The sequence below is a fragment of the Sparus aurata genome, chromosome 8 (genome assembly GCF_900880675.1).
Source record: "Sparus aurata chromosome 8, fSpaAur1.1, whole genome shotgun sequence".
Taxonomy (NCBI): Eukaryota; Metazoa; Chordata; class Actinopteri; order Spariformes; family Sparidae; genus Sparus; species Sparus aurata.
In genome coordinates, this window is record NC_044194.1 from 14,696,907 (window position 1) to 14,717,522 (window position 20,616).

A 20,616-nucleotide genomic window follows, 5' to 3' on the forward strand; every position below is an offset into this window, starting at 1 on the left:
ACATGTGGGTCACATTACTAAACAAATGTGTAAACAAACATGGAGGAAAATGGCAGCACAGCTACTCTGTTTATATCCAAGTCTTGGTGGTATTTTGGATTTCACAACTCTGTGCTGGCAAAATTATTTGTTGCAGGAATACAGCCAAAATCTCTCTCAAAAACCAAGCTGAGGTAAGCGCAGAAGGAGACAGGAAGCAACCTGTTGCTTTGTTTGGACAAAACACCAGAGAATTTGAATTTGAAGATGCACTACTTTTAGTTCCTACAATATTTTATAGCAGAGGCTGGCCGACAAAACTACAACAATTCACAGGTAAAAAATATCTAGAATTCAGCTTGATTTTCACAACAAATGCTGTATATCAAATAAGCGTCGGGACACACTGCATCGACTAGAGTCGGACACTCACTAATGGCCCTGACAATGCCCAGCAGCTGACAGACAGCCTGGTTTGTTGGGGCCTTTATATTGTATTCATTTGTTTCAGTCTTTCCAGCAGGTTTTTCCCAGAGAAAGGTTAAGGCCCTGTGTTGTAAATTATGCCAATTTAAGAAAAATTAACTTGGGTGAAACTTTTCAAACTTCAGTGATGCCCACCATTAGACTTAAGAGTTTATTTTCAGGCGTACTTAGGAGTAACTCAGGCAACAGACTGTTGGAGTGCAAACACTGTTTGACTCCAACTCAGCAATAATTGTTCTCCATTTAAAACGCACAAAGCAGCGCTCCATTACAAGATTGAAAGCCAATACACACGTATCATAAAGGCTGCACAGAAAATCAGTATGCAACAGCGCTCAATAACAAAGTTACTGCAAACAGAGAGACGGCAGTCTGCGTGTCAGTGGATTTTGCAGGGGGCTGTACGGGAGCAGCAGGGCAGGTGTCCCACTGGGTTACGAGAGCCAGAAGCTTTGCATCTGGATCATTTCCTCGGCCCAGAGGGGCTCCACACTGCGACCTCCCCATAAAGCTGCACATGTGCCAAAGAACCCTGAATCCCTCTGAATCCTCCATCCATGTCAGCCTGTATGTGGTGGCTGTGCTGATAGCAGGTAACAAGCTGTGACAAACTCACAACATCACAGAGAGGGAGCAGCGAAAATGACTCATGCTTTTTGTCTATCACACTGTCAGATGTGCTCACACTAACGGCCACATAGCCTGAAAATGTGTTTCTGCACTGGGAGGCAAAAAATGGTTTTATCACTCGAGTTCTTCGGTAGAGCAGGGTGAGACTGATGGCAGCAGGATTACTGGAGCAGCCGAAGATGAAACTAGGATAAAGAAGAACTCTGAACCGTGTGAGCGAGACGTTTGCCTACTTCCAGAACCTTAAGATCCACTCCTTTCCACATAGGTTCACTTTAAGCTTGATACTTCAAGGGGTTGAAAGATATCCTTTGAGGAGATATCCTGCCATTGAGCCCCAAGAGAAAGCCAGGAGGGACTGCGATGTGGAAAAAGCAGGTTGGACATTTTCCATGGTGCAATCTTGTGAAAAAGCAGGAGTGCTTTAAGAGACATTCCTTCGCTGAGGCTGAGGGAGCCACAAGCGGGGCGAGACGTCAGGAGAAATCATGCTTGGCTCAACACAAAAAGCACTCAGAGAAATGAGATTTAATCTGCTGAGCTTAGAGTGTATAAGCCAGATGTAAACAGTCAGTACCAGCTGTGAGAGAGATAACTTCCACGACCCAGCAGCTTGAAAAAACAATGCAAGAAACATCAAACATCAGCAATGAAAGAAACTCGGCAAACAGAGATATTTAAGGGCCAAAATAAAACTTTCACAAGCAAGCAAAATGGCAGTTGTGGGAATCAGTGGGTTAAGGTTAACTGGCCACAGTGAAACTCTTTCACTCTGAGAACACTCTGCCTGCAGGCCCGAGCTGTGGGAAAGGGAGTTTATGCAATTACATCACATTGATTTATGGGAGACAGAGGAAAGATGGGGAGAGGATGGAAACTGAGCTGCTTGGAGGCAGTCCAAGATTAGGTCCCTGAAGAAACACAAGTCAATAGGTTTACACCACAAAACATGATGGATCTGAGACAATTGTGTAGGGATGAATGTGGTCAGAGAACGGTGAGGTCAAACCTATCAAGAAATGATGGCAACACAAAACTCAGAAAACAGCCATAATGGTAGCACAGAAGCTTCTTGATGAACCTGCTCATGGAGCACAAACAAGTTCAGAATAGTAAAAACATTTTAAATTCTCTCAACTCTGGGGAGCTGATAACACAGTCTTGCTCGAGCAGATGCTGCTGATGCTGTGCTGGGTATTAATTGGGGTGTAGTGATGAAATTTTGAGTAATGTGCCCGAGCATGCACTGCAGTGTTAACGCGGGGAAGCATAACTTCCATCAGCCCACTGCAACCTAACAGTTTTAAATAAACAGCCCGTTTAGAGCTCTCTGCTACTGTAACAAGACCACGGGAGTGACCACAGCTGGGATGTTTCGGGTGAAACACATTACTGCTCTTCTGCTTACTCAAACATTTGCATGTGACTTGATTTTTTAAAAAAAAGCAAAAACCTGCTCTTCTCTTCCGTTTATCATGCACAGCAGGTGGGCTGAAGACAAACGACGGCGTGACTACAGTGACAGTCACCTGTGGAGAAAGCTGCATTCGTCAAATTGCTGCAGATGAACATGATGAATGTTGTTAAAAAATAAAATCTTGTGCAAATGTCATATAGTGCAGAAACAACGTATGAGCCGACAACAAAAGAAAAACTGCAACTCATTAACTCTCACGACATGAGGCTCGCGTTGATACCAGCCGCCAAATGATGGTGATGTGAACAAAGCAGGGGGAGATTATAGATGATATCCATTATAATGAACTGTGGCGTTACAGTAGGAGATAAGAAATTGTTTTGTTTCTTTTAAGTTTGCAGAAAGAAAAAAAAACTGTCTACAAAGTCTCCAGCTTCTTGGAAAATCAACAGACCTTAGGTACGGGCCAAACACAACAGAATAAATATATACACAAGAAGAGCCGGCCAAGTATTTGATGAGGGTGTTTTGAGAGCAGGGTGGATTATAAAGGGGGGAGGTGGGGGACTTGCTCTAGATGTGGCAAATGTATGGAAAGCTCATCCAGAGATGTTTTGAGAATAAGAAAAGGTTGGCCATCTGTTCCTTATTACATAAAAAAAAGCAGCTTGTCCATTTCCAAACTGCCTGCAGAGATAAACGAAAGTGGTTTTGGTAATTGCTCACAACATTGGCTTCCTCCTCCTTCATTGTTTCTTTTGTGCATCATTTTAATGTGGTGAGTTAATATGAGATCATATCCGGTTATTGACTGAGACTAAATTTTATTTAAGTATTAAAGAAAGTAGTCATAAATCCATTTTATCGTCTGTGCACAATCCTGTTTTGTCATCTGTCCAATTAAAGCGGCAGTTTGCAGCCACCAGCTGCTGAGCCACCAGTTAAGTGGACAGATTTCTTTTTTTTCACTGTATGGCTCGACAGATAAAGCCAGAATAATTTCTACACTTCCAGGGGTTTTTCAGAGACACCCACAAAATTACTTTGGCTTCAACATTTGGTGCTAAGGCATTTCACATGGGATCCGACTCTTGCCAAGTGTTATCGTGAAACATGATCTGTGCAAGTTTCTCCAGGGCACAAGCTCTTGGACAAACGCCTGAGCTGTCTACTTTTTCTCCTCAAAACACTCCACAGTGTTGAGCGTCACACCCAGGTGGTCAAGATCAGCTTGGATGACTTTAGTGCTGGCCTGTCATCCAGACGTGGGACAGGTGAAAAATCAGCAGGAAGCCGTCCAAGATCATCTGATGTTCGACTGAAAGAAAAGAGCATCTGTACTCCTTTTTTTTTTTTTTTCTTTTGAATGCTTAAATCAATGAACACTGCAGCCAATTTAATTTCACATACTGGAGACACCTGCCGTGCCTGTGCTATCTCTGACAAACACATGTGAAGGTGATCCTTGGATTCAGAAATGGTGGGACAGAAATACATTTTCATGAAAATATCAAACTCCTTTAATACACTTCAAATGGCTAAACAGTGGCGAGCTTTCCTCTGCAGTGGATTCTCCTTTTTTCCCCCAAAGCTTCAAAGAAAAGAAGACGCAGCGAGGTAAGGATTAAGGAAAAGGGGAATTATGCTTCATGGTGTGCATGTGTTTACCCTAATAACTATTAGCAAAGAAATTTTACAGCAAAGAAAATACCACCTCATATCTATTTTTGCTCCTTTCTTCTTAGAAAACCATGGCTTCTTAAGCACTGAAGTCGATCCACTGAGATTATAAAATGCAGCACATTCCCCTCCATAGTAATGGCAGTGTGGTTCGCTTGTGGCCGTAACACATTGGCTGGCATTGACCGGCTGTTTGCCCAAAGGACAGAGGCCGTGTTTTAGTTCAGTGACCCATGAATGCTGTCTCGAGTAGCGCGCTTTTAAAGTGGCGGTGGGCTAAAAATTTCATAAAGCACCATCAAAAAATCATGAAGCAGCGAGGCGCTCAGTCTTTGCTGTCTAATTGTTCTCCCCTCTGAGGAGTAAAAATAAATGTCTACAACATGTACATTTGATCTGCTGTTAAAAGGCGAAGGCTATTTTTCAGTCAGACATGTGGAGGCTGTTTCAGACAAGGAAATTCATCACCGTAAGGAGCACGAAGGGAAGTCGTCCAAGAACCATCACTGCGTCTTCATGCATACCGCTCCGGGTCACTTCAATGACCTGAAGTGGCTTTAAAGCTACAGTAGCCCTGTTTGTAGCGAGAACCCTCCATACTGCTGCAATGAAGACCATTCATTTCACTAGCTTTGCATTTTACCTCTGAACCAAGCAACATAATGCTGCATCAGTGTGTGATTTTAGACGTCATGATGTAATTGCGACCCAATCACAAGAATAAATGTTGGCAATGTATGTTTCTGCAAATCTGCAGATAAGTTTATATCTGATTATTGTTGCCATTAACACGACTACAAAATTGTCCAGAGGGCTCCTTACAAATATCCAGCCATGTTGCATTTACAATGTTGGAATCTCGAACAGCGGTCACTGGCATGGCTTTCTTGTCGCCTCTAACTCCAAAACCATCCCCTCTACCTCCTGACATGAAAGTCAGGTAATGAACATGCAATGTCAACATGGCATGTAGCCTTGGGTATGTACATATTTACATTTTATCCTGGCAACTAGGCTTTCAAAACAATTAAAACAATGGCGTAACATAGCAATAACAATAATTTATCATCCCTGCTGCTTTTTAAGTTCTCCGCTGGTGGGCACACAAATGTTTACAGTCTCTTACCACCTTTGCTTAAAGGTGGAACATAAATGCCTCCTAATCCCATGTTCGGACCTTGAAGAGATGGAATAATGACATTCCCGCCTTAAATAGGCTCTGTAAATGGGTCAGTTATCACTGACAGTTCAGCATCCCTTTGTGCTTCTGTTTTTAACTCCACATGGTCAAATGGTGTGATTGTTGGCAATAAACAAAATGACACCTAAGAGTCACACCAGATCCTGCAGATAAAAGCACACCTGCACTCTAACACAAGAGGACTTTATGTGGCGTAACCTCCGGTGAGATAACATTATCATACAAGCAAGGCGAACCACAAGAGAGGTTCTAAATGCAAACAGACAGCTGGCCCTCACCTACACTGCTTCTAGTTTATATGTTCTGAAGATTTTCTCTTCCTAACAAGCTGAAATGAAACACGAGCGTCTTTCTCTGAGGCTTCTGATCCTGGTGGGAGAGACATCATTAGCCCGCTGCTCCCCCAAGCTTTCCCAGGTAGAAGTCCGAACCCGCTGTGGATTTTTTTAAAATCAAACAGTGATCTGTCCCTCTGATGCCGCGGAGGCTGACAAGGAGCCCATATGTCTGATGGACCTGTGGCGAGTCTCGCCCCGTGGGAGGGACTGTAACATCGCTGTTGTTCCATTGCAGCTGCAGGGAGCAGCGTTATGGACAAGGTGTGTGGGCTTCAAAGGCAGCAGAAAGCAGCCAGGCTAGCAGAAAGAAAAATGCTGGGGCTTTTTAAAAACAACTTACTCACATATTGGCATGATATTTGAATACAAATGCACATAATCAGACTACAAGAAAGGAGAAGGAGCATCACATTAGCCCAGTTACGTCTACTGAAGTTTACAACGTTCACGTTCAGAAAGTAAAGAAAAGTCTGCTCAACTAAGGTTTTTCTGCGCCATTGTTTACCAGTTGGATGCAAAACATTTAGCCTAGATTCAGGCAGATATGAGCTCTATATAGAGTAAATATAAAACAACCGCATTTCCAGTTGAGTTCTGCCAGCAGCACCCAGACTGCAGGGGTGTGTGGGAGAGCTTCATGTACATTTGTGTATTTGAGGTTAGCGCGGTTATCACCGACTGGAACGGCAAAGTGTTATTAGCAGACTAGGACGCACACCCAAAATAAATCTCTTCGGAAGGCACTCTGTAATTCAGCTGCACTGGAAAAGCCAAGACTACGTTATGTATGCCAACTAATAGTCTGCCCTGTGTCCATACGTATGACGTAAAGACCACCGTCTCAGCTTCATATCACAACTTCCAATCGTCATCTGAACGGGAGAAAGTGAGTTAATGAGCTAACACCCTACTCCAACACCTGACATGTATTTAATTGGTTTAAAATGATAATGGGCTAATTATCTGGGTCATCGTTAACAACCTACTGGCCATCCCTACAATAATCTGTGCTCTCTAAATTACCGAATCAATTTGTGGTGAGAGCGCGTGTGTTTGTATTTGCGAGTAACAATTATCATACCACATTATCCTGTGTAGCCTGTCGTCAGTGACTATAAATAAACAGGATAGCCAAAGGGGGGCTCAGATCCCCTTCAGGCAGAGGAAATAAAAAAAAAATGCAGAGCTGAAGATGTAATAAAATAGGGCACATTAAAGAAAAAGCCCCCAATGACTAATGAGGGCATTATATTCTCTTATTCCAGAAACTTCCAGGATGGAAAGAGCAGGAGCACTCGAGGAGGAGAATCTGGGAACAGGGAAGAGGGGAGAAGGGTGGGGTAGAAGAGAGCGGGGACACAGTCGTGGCTGGGGCAACAGAAAAAGAGAAAGACCAGAAGCTGGGAGAGAGTCCCATTTTTTTTTTTTTTTTCAGAAAAATGCCTGAGTCAGGAGACGGGAGAACCATTAGGCCCAATGAGTCACAGGGAGAGGCTGTTAAAACAGATCTGGGCTGAGATCGGCTCGTTGTACCATTCCCGAAAAAAAGCCAAAGACGAGTAGAACAGTGGCCCAAATAAAGAACAATGGGTTTTCCGCCTTGTCATTAGTGAAGACTGTTGTCACTTCTGTAGCACTACATGTAAACATCACTGCAGATTTACTCGGAAAAGGGTTTAATGAGGAGAGGGCTTTTTTGTTTTGTTCAGTCCAAACACTCAAAGAGCTTCAATTTACCATAATTTAAAACAAAGAAAACGAATACTTTGTGCTGCTTGTATGTTTGTCTCAGTCAAAACAATGAAAACAGAAAAAGACATTTGATGATGTGGTGGCGTTGGATCTCTTGAGTCCTTATCTTCATTATTAAACAACCATGAAAATATATCTGTCAGGCTGACTCAGGCTGATAAGGTCACACTCAAGGTCATGTATCCAAGTAGAATTCACATTACATTTAGTCACACTGCCCATCTTTCTTCCTCTCTTTCCATCACATCATCTGTTGTTTCCCCAAAGTTGTAGGGAAATCAATCGCTCCATTACCTTGCATTAAGATTAATCAAGGTGGAAGCATTTGGGACAATCTAAGTGCACAACACAGCAACATATATGACAAATGTCTACTCGTTTTTATACATGTCAATGTGTAAATGTTCCATCTTATGTCTTTGAAGAAACACTTGAAACACTCAAACAAGATGTTCATCAACTAATTGGCTAACTGATTTATCTATTCAGCTCTAATGCGTTCGGCAACATGTGCTGTGCTCTGAGTCAAAAAAACTCGAATCAGTACTTGACAGTATTTGAATCAGTATCTGTAAAAGAAAACAGCCTCTCTGGATGACACCTGTGCATGTTGGCTTCTGTTTGGATGGAGAACCGTGCTGCAGCCCCTGGCATGGACTCTATTCACAGTATGAACTCTGAAAATTAAAGACAACAGTGATTTCCTTTATCCATGACACATCTTCTTCTTTCCTGCAGTGATTCACAAACACAAGCCTTCGTTTGTTTTGAAAAAAAAAAGAAGATTCCTCTGAACATGGAGGCTTTATTAAAAGCCTTAACTGCAACCAAGCAATTTACGCACAAAACAAGAAGTCTTCTTCCTCCTTTATCCATTAATGTCAACATTGGCACTAAACATCATCTATATTGTGAAGCGGCAGTGTTAGGCAGTCAGTGGAAAACAACCACACATCCATGAAATGAGCTCTTCCTCTCTGGTGCTACTTGATTAACACTCAGCTTCCTCCTCCCCAATGTGCCAACAATGAACTCAATGTGAGTCAACCCGGCACTATTGTTTGAACTTAGTAAAGCACTAGTCATTCATCTGGCGGACAAAAAACAAATGCCTCCATTTTACACACATAAAGCACAAAAGATGTGTGGGTATCTGCCATATATTTTTTTCTTTCTTCTTTCGAGCCGCAATGTGCTTAAACTTCAGCATCATTCAGTGGATCAGAGTTGTCCTCCAGCTTCTCTAAAGCCAGGCAGGTAATCTCCCCACACGTTAGCCCCATGTCACATACCTATCAGTGCTAGACTCCCTGGCCAGCCTAAGCCCCTCTCTGAGCTTTGACTACATCTGGGGGATGAAAAGAGCACAAGGTGAGGAAGAAGCCTCCTGGCGAAGGCGCAGGGATTTACCGAGTGTCTTTGCTCTGTGTAATGACCAGCGGGTCCTCACCAGCAGCTTTTAATGGACACCCGAGTGGCACGGTTTATTAGTTCTGAAAACATTATGCAGGGGAGAAGATGGCTGGGGGGGATTTTGAGATAGATTTGATTTGAACATCCCAAGACGGTGCTGAGTGTACCCTCAACTAAGCGCCTACCAAGCCGTGAGCCTGTTGGAGAGCCCACTATCTGCCGAGCCCAGCTTGTCGAATACATACCTTTTACCTCATTACCTGCTCAGCACCGCCATTATTGAGGGAAATAGGGCGAACGAAAGATAAGCACAAAGAATTCTTGAGTTGAGCACAAACAGCCGGCCTGCTTCCTCCTGATAAAAAGGAAGTGTCAGCGGAGAGAGGCCCCCCAGCTTCCTGCTCTCGCTGAACTCTGGGGCCGCCAGCTGCCCCATGATTAGGTCATCCACTTCCTGGCCCGTATGGAGACACGCAAGGGCCATCGGAATGCATGAATGTGTGTTACATTACAGGTTTAATCAGCATTTTCTCGTGTTCCTAAGTGACCAAAAGCTAATCTAAAGCTGATCTAAAGCTGGGTCCAACAATTACGATCTACAACTTTTCATTTGTAGTTTCATAGGTAACACTTTAACGCTTTAGCCCATCCCTATTTAGCATTTATAAGCAGCATAAAAACAATTAATAACTGGTTTACAACACACTATAGTGTAGCTGTCGATACAGTCCTTTTAAGTGCTGTAGTGTATAATACACAGTTGTTTTCAAATAAAATATGTCTTCATAGGAGATATACAAATACCACACATCAATAAACACTTCACTCTGTATAACTACACTATAATGTGTTATTACCAATATGCTGTGTGTTTATCTACTGCTTATAAATGGGTAGAAGTGAAGTGCTTCCATTGCAGCATCAGATTTCACCCCTTGATAGCGTTACCTCAACACTCGACATATGTGTTTTATGTGGTCAGGCCGTTTCATGCTTAAATTATCATGACCATAACTTTGCTTGTAATAAATAGCAACAACGGAACGGTCCCATTACAAAGTCTGTTTACTGAGTGTGAAACTGTTCCATCTTTATTCTGACCAAGTCTTTCTTAAGCTTGCATCAGAAACTTAAAAGAGAAAAAGCCGAGTTTCAATTCAAATGTTGTCTAAATTTTAACCAAATTCCCAGAAAATCTGCAAGAAGAAGGCGAGGATATTGTGATGCCGAAGCCCCGCCGTTAAGTTAGATTTTTGAGGACGCCTTATAGTTCCAACATAACCCCCTTATGAACAACTAAAAATCCAACTTTGAGAAGGCCCCAAAGCCAGGCCGCTTTTATGCGAGCAAGGTTCTGATCCATAGCTAAAACTGCCCTCAAGCAGTCAAAGGGTTGGGTCGCCGACACTCACAACAACACAGCGCAGACATATATAATAACAACATACACCTTCATGGCTCTAAAACGGCTGATGAAAAATACACCATTGTGAGAGTAAATTATTTCTGCCCGCTGAAAAGCAAATTTCATTTTCTCATGTCTCCTGACAACAAAGATGCTGAACCCATTACTGGCCGAGGCCTCTGCATCACACACATTAAATGAAGGGTCCTCTAGCAATCGAAAAAAGCAATTTTCTCATTGAGCCAATAGATACTCCATTTAGTTCCAGGCTCTCTACGGACCACTGCTGTTGTAGTGGGGCTGATACAGGGGAAAGCGAGTGTAGAGTGATGACCCTGCCTCGTTTTCCCTGCTCTGAACCCATCGATATGGATACAGACGTGCTTTGCAGGCTGGATGAGGAAAGGGAAGATGAGAAAGGATTGGGGAAAAGAGGAAGGAGGAATAATAGATGAGATGATACTGAGGGAGACAGATAGAGGAGGTGGAGGGAGGTTGTGGTCAGGCTGGATGAAAAAAATCAGGGCCAGTGATCAAATCACCGGCCGACACAGGCGGCAGTCTCATCTGCAGGCATATCAGCCGATATCAAGGAAAAGAAAGAGAAAGACTGAAAGTGTGAGAGGACGGGAGAGACAGAAATCTGAGGCACCCAACCATGTGGAACCGCAGATTGATTAATTTCAAGCCCTTAATGAGCGGTGCACTGCCAGGCCAGTCGGCATCAAGTCAGTCACCCCGTCCTTCTCAGCAGGAGCTGCCATACACTGCAATTCTCACTTTTCTAGCTCTGCCAGGGACTGGGTGGTAGAGGAGCAGTGAACTCAACCACACACACACACACACACACATACACACAGACACACTGTCTCTATCTGACACTTCCTTTGCTATTCATTTGTTTTTGCTGTTCGCTTCATCGCTGGCAGTGTGAACCTGTGATTAAGAGCAACACATTATCAGAGGCACTATTAAAATGAGTTGCACTGATCACCAGTGGCAAGTCTCACACCAGGTGCTCTGTGTCTGTAGGCGGAATAAATACCAGCTTGCAGCTTGGCTCGGAGGAGATTTGAATCCACTGAATCGTGCTTCCTCCTAATTGCTATCCTCCGCATTGTTGCTGCTAACCTTTTATTCCCCGTGTAAATTACACTGTGGGTTTTACAAACCCAGTTGTTTGCATTTGTACTTAATCCTGCCGACATCGCTTGTGTGTCTGAAAGCAACAAAACTATTTCCCAACACTCATGTGAATCAGGCTGAGGGGAGAAAGGCTTCAGGCGGAGTTTAGTCATCCGTGTTGGCAGCTGCTCCAAAAGCATCAATACTACTGTTTCTTTTTTTTTTTTTCTTTTTTTTTTTTGACAAGGCAAATGTTCACCCACAACATGGTGAAACAAACACGCCTCTGTTTCCAGTTTGTGTGCTCCCCTCTGTACAGATTCTTAACTCTCAATCACTTAGCTTGGAGAGTCTGGAACCAAAAAATAAAAAGAGAGAGAAATCTTTACATGATGCAGCAGTACAGCAGCAGAAGCTCATTAATCATGACAGGAGCTGATTTGTCAGTCCGTCCAAGCCTGCTTGACTGCGATATGATGCTTCTCTACTCCCTCCTGACACTCTGTACCAGCCTGAGGGAGACGGAGAGCCGGAGCAAATGGCTGTGACTTTAACTTGAGGCAAAAAAACCCTGCATAGCACTCTCACCTGGACACCGGTGTGTGTTAATAGGTCCCTTGGAGCCACTTTCCTGGGGGCCAGGTCTGATTATAACCTGATTTCCAGCTGTTACTGTAACTCGACCAATATTAACTTAACTTTTTTCACTCTGAATCTGCACTTTCTCAAGCTGATGGGAGTCCAAAGTTTTGAGCGATGACATCAAAACGAATTCACTCTGAGGTCACGCGCTCGGTACCAGATAATAAAGTGTGTTAACAGAGTATTGAGTTTTTGTGTGTTCTTGAATGTGTCATGTTCGCTCCAGTGGAGAGATCAGACAGAGGGAGAAGGATGAGGTGGTTTGGGATGATGTATCCCAGTGATTAATGCAAACTGACAGTGAACTCCTGCCCTGCAGCAAAAGGTAGCGCCGTCAGAGACATCCATCTGGTGACCCCATACATCTCGACAGACAGCCTCCTCCTCGGTTATGGCTGCACCCCCGTGGGAAGGATGCCAGCTTCGGAGACTGACACACATCGGGCCCGGATTTCCCCTGATGTCAGGTTTCTCATACTCTAACCCACTATTATCTGTAGACTGCCTATTAAACCACAAATCACAGGCTGATCTGTGGCACAGTTACACACCAGCGGGTATTCTGTGATGGTGTATTTTATTCCTCAAAGGAAAAAACAAATCACGGACCTGACCTGAGGTTAACTCAGATTTAAACAATTAAGGACGAGCCTCATTTTAAATTCTCTCTTATTGGTCTCTGTGCCTCATTTGAGCAGAGAAAATGTAAGTTGCAGCAACAAAGTGAGCAGAAATCAAACATCGCCCATTAGACGCGCGGTTGTAAATAATGAGCCCGTTCAACCACAAAAACAAAGCGAGGGGGATTTAAGCTGAGATCTTTCTTTTTTTTCCACACACATTTAAGTTGGAGACACTTTTAAACAGAGCTACAGACGCGTATTCTTACCTCAAAGCGCAGCTCGGTGCCGAAAACCTCAGGCTGTGACAAGCTGTTTCCCTGCGAAAAATGTCAGTGAGCAGCCGGATCTCAGGAGAACTGGGACTGCTGGAGGTAAGTGTTAAAATAAAACAAAAATAACGTCGTTCAGCTGGGATGTCCAAGGAGGTGATTTTTTCCGCAGAGTCCGACTGATAAAATCCACCGCTCCGACTTCTGCGATCCCAGTTCGGACAGGCACGCAGTGTTGAGGGGAGTCTGGTATGCAAACAGTTTTGTGAAGTGGCTGAAAGCAGAGCGGCTCATCCAGCAGGCTGCTCGGCTCCGGAGGGCGGAGACTCTCCTCCGAACACACAGCACACGCCTCCCGGTTTACCTTCTCCATCGTCACCGCTGCGTTGTTTTGAGAGTGAGAAACACAAACTCAGTGTGGCAGAAATTATGCTTTTTAACACCGAAAATGATGTGATGCTAACAGGTTAGCTAGCTTATCCAGAAAGTTAACCGTTATAAAAGAGTGAAGCATCATGGGAATTAACCGTTAGTTCTTGTGACACAGTTGGAAAAACTAGCTCCCACTTTTCACTCAGTAACTTAGCTTATTTTAAAGAGCAACTAAACCCCCAAACCACTTTTTTCTGCTGAAAACCAATGTATTTGGGTATGAAGTAGTGTTGCTGAGTGATTCTGGTCCAACTCTTGACATTTTAGTTGAAGTATTTCAATTTGGCCTATTTTGTAGTAAAAATGTAAGTGTGACTGCCCTCTATGGGTTGAAACCCAGTTATTACAATCGAATTTTCCTATTGGCTGAGATGGAGGCAGATGACGTTTCGGAGGCAGCTTTCGTCACGGTCCACCACGGTTAGCTCCGCCCCCTCCTATAAAAACTAGCACCTGCCAATCTGGAATCTGTGGCGAGTAGGTTGGATTGAGAGAATTGCGAATAGAGAGGCATAGTAATTATTGAGTAGGTAGTTAGCATAGCATAGATTGTTTTTGGGAGATTTTAGTTATTACGTCTGTTAGTTTATAGTATTTAGTACTTATTTAGCAATTTTAGATTAGTTAGCTTGTTTAGTTTTTTGTATTCTAGTAGTTACCGTGGTCCAGAGCCGTATCAGCCGTATCAGAGTCTCCGGTTGGAGACTCTGGAGGCGACAAGTCCTCCACCTCAAAGGACCTCTCTGTAGCGAAAGTGTCCGTGCTACTGTCAGAGTCACTCATGATCAGATAGCTAGCTAGCATAAATGTCGATGTTTGTGTTTATGATTTTTTTTTTTCTGCGCGTGTGAGTGTGGTGACGGTTAGGGGGGAGGGGGGAGGGGGGAATCGGAGAGTACTCCTGGAGCCCCGCCCATAATCAAGGCATTTTTTGAATTTCCAGCTTAGAGCACGTCATCCAAAACTGAGGGGTTTAGTTGCTCTTTAAAGTGAACTCTCGGCAAAATGCAACCTAGGCTTTTTTTGTGAATGTATGTGAGTCAAACCTTCATGTAAAAGCATAATTACTACGAAAGAGGCACTTTGAAGATTTACCGTATTTTCATTTTCGGGTCAAACTCATTTTAAATGGGAGTGCTTGGGGCACTTTAGCGATAGCATCAAAATTGCTATTTTTAAAACACTAAGACGGCTCGACACAACTGGAACTTTGCACGTAGTATCACCAGAGTCTCTACACATGAACACGAGCATTGAGAACTGTCATGACTCTGGGTTTATGTCTCTGTATTCTTGTGTTGTGTGTCTTGTGTCTCATGTTTTGATTTTCCATGCCCTCTTGTGTCATGTGTTCTTTAAGTTCTCCTGTGTATTTTCCTAGTTGCAGTCTGTCTCCCTCTGTCTGTCAGTGTTTTGTCCTCCATGCTCCTCCCTCTCGTTACCTCACCTGGGCTCCTCTCTCCTCACCTGTTCCTTGTCTGGTCATTAGTCTGTGTATTTAGTCTGTGAATCCCCTGCACTCCTTGTCCGTTCATTGTCTCTGCCAGTGTCTGTTCATGTCCATGTTCCTGCCTTGCCTCCTCTCGTGTCTCATGGTATGTGTTGGATTTTGAGTTTTGCAATCTGCATTTTTGATTTTGTACTTTGTCCTTTTGTTTGCACTTTGTTTAGCTCTCTTGGTTGCTACTTTGCTTTTGTCTCGTTTTTGGTCTTGCTCCTTTTTGGTTTTTGTACTTCAGCTTTAGTTTTATTAAAGCTCGCCTTTTGTTCCCCTCATTGCTGCCTCTTGTCCTCTGATTATCTGCGTTTGGGTCCAACTCCTATATCTCCTTAGTTTTCCCTTTTTACCCCGACCTGACAAGAACATTGTTTGTGTACACAAAGTTTACTAAAAAGAGAGTTTTTGGACAACTCACGTTAGCAGATGTTTCCTCCGCTTGCTGCCGTCCTGCCAGTGAGAAGTGTAGATCTCCAAATGCGCGTAACCTGGTGGACAGTTAAGGTGGACCGCTCCTAAAGCTTAGTTCCATATAAATGCACGGATAATTCATTGTTTTGTTGTTAGCGAAAAACAATATTGACCTTGAAGTTTATAAAGGTGGCTCATATAAGAAACAATACTAAAATCAAAAGCCGGAAAAGTCAGGTGAGATATCGCGTGGAGTTGTTGCCGGAAGACAGTAGCGGACCACCTTAACTGTCTTCCAGGTCATGTCGCATTCGGAGATCGATACTGTTCGGCTGCCATGACGGTGGCTAGCGGAACAAGCTACTGCTAAGGTGAGTTGTTCAAAAACATACTTTTTAGTAAACTCTGTGTACACAAACAATGTTTTCAATGCTCGTGTTCATGTGTAGAAACCCTGGTGATGCTACGAGCAAAGTTTCATGTTGTGTCGAGCCTTCTTAATGTTTTAAAAATAGCCATTTTGATGCTATCGCTAAAGTGCCCCAAGCACTCCCATTGAAAATGAGTTTGACCCGAAAACGAAAATACGGTAAATCTTTCATTGCAGTTATGCTTTTACATGAAGGTTTGGCTCATATACATTCACAAAAAAAGCCTAAGTTGCATTTTGGCGCGAGTTTCACTTTAAGGACATCACAAAAATTATGGTTTTGTTTGTTTGTAGTCCTTAAACCAGGACATAGATTTCTCTGTCCGTTTTCCCCATAGGACCTTATTTCAGAAAAAGTATGTGTAGTAGTGAATGGAGACACATTTTTTATTTGATCATGTTTGAATTGTGCCCTGTATTACACATATGGTGTTTGTGAATTTAAAAGACTAAAAGTCGCAGTTTGTCTTAAAACTAATGAAATATAAGAATGTCAAAATACGTAATTATATGGACTAAACCAGCCGACAGTCACATTAGTGATGTCATCGGTCACCACCAAAACCCATAACATTGTGGAGCTGCTCCTGTGTATTAGCTATATGGCCACAAAACTGACAAACTACCCTTTCACATAATTGCAGCTGTCCATATGACCAGATTTATTGTGATTTTCATCTGTTTTTGTACCTTTTCTGGGCATGGACCTATAACTAGTGTTCTGGTCGCGTTGTGCGCATTAGGGACTTCTGCCCAGCTAGCTGGCTGACTTCCTGATTAATGGTGCGGCTTACTTGAGTGAGGATAAAATCATGTAATTGTATTTAATTTAAATGTTATCAGGCCGAATGGCTCAAATGATGACAGTGGAACGAGTCATTTCACGGGGGTTGTGACACTCAAGAATATGTATCCACCATTTTGTAGCCCCTTCTTTCACAATGTGAACCACTTCCTGGGGTCTTGTTTCTGAGCTGAGTTGGCGTCCTGGTTACCACAGGCTTAAGATATTTACACGTTTTGTTCTACGACATGAAATACATCATTAAATGTCGCACAATATAATTATAAAGTGCCTACGCTTCTTAAAAAGGGCAGTTTCTAAAAAGTGCCTAAAGGACACTACAGACTTTGTCATGGACATTCAACGTCATCATGTCGAACACGGAGGCTCATCTACTCATGAGTCCGTCTTTATAGGCTGACTTTCATAACCTTTTTTTCCATAACTGAATAAACGAGCTGTTCTCAGAGGAAAATAAGGTCCCCAGGACACTGTTTGAAGCTAGAAAGGTGGCAGGGTCCACCAAATATAAACAAAGTAATACAGAAGGAAATCGTGTTGTCCTTTAAGGTCAGTTTGTTTATTCAGTTTATGCAGTCATAAAAACGAAGAGTTTGTTTATTGAGTTTGTTTAGCCATTAAAAAAAACAGTCAATGAAGATCTTTCTCTTCTGATTAAAACTTCTTTACCACAACTACATAGTAGTAACTACTCTTTGTTGAACTCATAATTTAATATACACACTCATATGCAGTTTACATATATATTACAAAATACATATACATACATTGACTCATTCAGTTCTTGCTTGAGTTGCAGCATAAATACAATTTAAGCAGAATTTTGACTTTTTCTTTGAATTCAGATGTTTCTCCAAATCTTTTTTTGTGTTTTAATTTTTTCCCCCACAGTTTTGTTGTCTCAGTGAGGAATTTCCTTTGGTTTGGAAATACAGGACTTACACAGAATAAACAGGCACATCATTGTGTTTGTCCTGATGATCTTTTACACACAGAGACGTGATGGAAGAAGTCAACATTTTATTTGGACAGATGACTCAAGATGCTGTCACTGCTTGTGGGGAAAGTTAATGAAAAAAACAGAAAGAGAAAAAAAATAAAAAATTGCTGCTTCTAGAGAGTATGCTAAGGGATAAAGTAGTATTATCTTTGGAGAAGTAAAGAGTATTGCCTTCTTGAGAATAGGGGCTTAACACTGTTTTTGATTCCAGCAACAGATAAGTGACAACTCTCAGATAGGCAGCTGATAGTTATTGTTTGTCCCTTGTTAATTATTCATGCTGTGTTCCACTCTCACAGCCAGAAAACTAGAGGAGTGCTTTTGTTTTGGGTTTGGAGGGGGTAACAGAGGGGCCTGAAGTGTTTTCTATCCCTCTGTGCTCCTCGTGTCACAAAATCTACTACAGATGGAGAGCAAGATAAGCGCTCCAGAGACTGATCTTTTTGCCTTCTCCTCTAAGGTCGTGACACTGACATTCCCAGTGGCATACGTGATACTTCCAACCCCCAGTCACCTCGTGTTTTCTCCTGATCCCTTTCTTATTGGCGCTTAGGAATTCTGCAATTTTAAGAGCATTTTTTGAAGTCAACAATAAAGGACAATCGGCGGCTCAAAGCGAAGTTTAAAACAAGGCCGGAGATTAGCCTGTGGAAAGGTTGGACTGGACGGCTCTTCAGGAGTTGGGTCAGACGCAGGGCCTCCGCCTGTGTAAGAAAAGTATCACAGGAATGGCTTGGCTGCACAGAGAACAGCTGTGAGGTATTTTCTTTTTGGCTCCTTGGGTATTTTCATAGGGCTCAGAGTGTAAAGAAAGGCTGAGGTGAATCACTGACTATACCTCCGCCTCGCCTTTGAGCTCTCGCATGGATCACTAGTGTCGGGGAGAGGTCCTCTCTTCAGGCCCTGACACAGTTTGGTTCAGCCATTATTTGTTGTTCTTAACTAATCAGTGATTGATGAACACATGTAGGGATCTGTGGCCCTGGGGATGTAGTACACCAGTCAAAAACAGTTTACAGTCTCAAGTTTAGATTTTTCAGTGATGGTCTAAGTCACTTTGCAGGAAAATAAGGAATTAGACTCAAACATTAAACTCATTCGAGAGAGGCTTTTACAAAATTGGCAGCTAATATAAAAGAGAAGGTAAAGGATAAAATTTGGTTTCCAAACTCTGAGTAATGACATTTGAAGGGACTCAGATGAGGTGGAAGGTTTTGCTGCTGCAGGGGGACAAGTAGAACCAACTATTTATTTTAGCGAAAGCTTTTTCCGATGAAGCCATGCGGATGTTAAACCTCGGGGAATTTGGATTGCACGCTCTGTTCATTACATGTGCGAAAATCATCTTGAAACCCATTTTTTGCTGGTGTGATTTGGTGTACAGGCTACTTGTTCCTCCTACATCCAAGCTGCTGGCAATAAAATTTACTCTTGTCCATGTTAATCACATAACACACACACACACACACACGCACACACTGATAGGCAGACTAGGCTAGCTTAAAGGCCGTTCCTCACATGCACATTCTTATCGCACACAAACCCATTTAATTCAATTTACACAGCCCGCGCTTCAATTTCACACACATAGCATCACACCACATGCTATCTCATTAAACAGGCTGTGGACATGCTTCACAAGCGCTCACAAAGTAGACGTTTTTGTTATGCGCGCACACACACACACACACACACACACACACACACACACACACACACACACACACAGAAGCACACACAGAAGCACACAGGGGATGTACTCTTAAGGAATTACCCCGGCAACAGCGTAACAGTAATTTAATATTGCAATTTCTTTGGTAATGTGATGTTGGATTGCTTTGTCTTTAAGTGTTTTTTTTTAAATATGTAAATATTAAAACACAGGTTGTAATTTCAGCACGCTGTTCTGTGGTTGGTGCACGGAGATAAAACTGTCTCTTCCCCGTGTTGAAACATGATTTATATTGTGCACGTTTGAAATGCATGAAAGCTCTTTTTCCATTGCAGCTGTGAAGCTTCTCTTGCCTCTGTGCTGACATGCATACTGTGTAACGCCAAAGGATAGATCGATATTTATGGAAAGACACACAATATTTGGATGAAACGATTCTGGTTCAGCTACAACAAACACTTACGCACATTATCAATTCATGTTGCGATAATCAATTAATCTTTAGTTCATAAATGTTAGAAAATAGTGAAAAAGCCTGTCACAATTGTCAGAGCCCTTGGTGACATCTTCAGAGTGTAAAAATCTTCAGAGAGTAAAAAAATTGTGAAAATCAGCAAATCCCCAAGTTGAAGAACATATTGCTTATCAAAATAGCTGTCTGCCGATGGACTTATCTTTTACAATGCTGAAAAGATGTAACTAGAACCAGGAGGCTATTAGCTTAGCTTAGCATGAAGTCTCAAAGCAGAGGGGAAACAGCTAGCTTGGTTCTCTCCAAAACTAAAAAAAAAATCCAACAAGTTGCAGTGTACAATATCTTGTGTGTTTGATAAATACACAAACAGAAATGCAAATACGACAAGATGTATCTTTACAGGGAGGTACAAGCTGGAACTGTTTCTTTGAGATCAGCCAAATGGAGTGTCATCTTGGAGTCTCCACTGTTTAGTTTGGGCATCTCAGGAGAAGACCCGTCTCACATTCACACAGTTGCACATTACAGTTGCAGTACAGTTAATTAGGTTAACTCTCCAGTCAGTGTCCTTGACCGAGGCACTGGCTGAGATCTGCAGATGGTCCCTGGGCGCTGCAGGTTGGCTACCAACTGCTCCCTCGGGATCGGTTAAATTCAGAGAACCAGTTTCACTACATTACACATTGTGTGATTGTATGTGATACATAACAACTTCCTCTTCTTTTTTTCACACGTGGAAGCCTTTCAGCTGCTTCAACCACAGTCTGATCCTTTGGCCACTTAGCAGCTCCGTTGGAGCAGTTGGGGTTATGGTCTAAAGGGCACCTTAGCGGCGGTAATGAGGTGTAAGTGCTGCCTTTCACTCTCCCCACCCAGATCCTGACGGTCTGCAAGATTGAACCAACAACAATCTTCTTGCCACAAGCTCGCATC

At 42.8% G+C, this 20,616-nt stretch overlaps 1 protein-coding gene across 1 annotated transcript in view; it reads right to left on the bottom strand.

Moving 5' to 3' along the window:
* The window catches only part of tspan18b (tetraspanin 18b), a 36,238-nt gene extending 22,871 nt beyond the window's left edge, over positions 1-13,367 (bottom strand). The window contains exon 1 of the mRNA XM_030426894.1: positions 12,958-13,367. The gene's annotated coding sequence lies outside the window, so the exon portion shown is untranslated. The remainder of the gene's footprint in view (positions 1-12,957) is intronic.
* Positions 13,368-20,616: the final 7,249 nt, after the last annotated feature.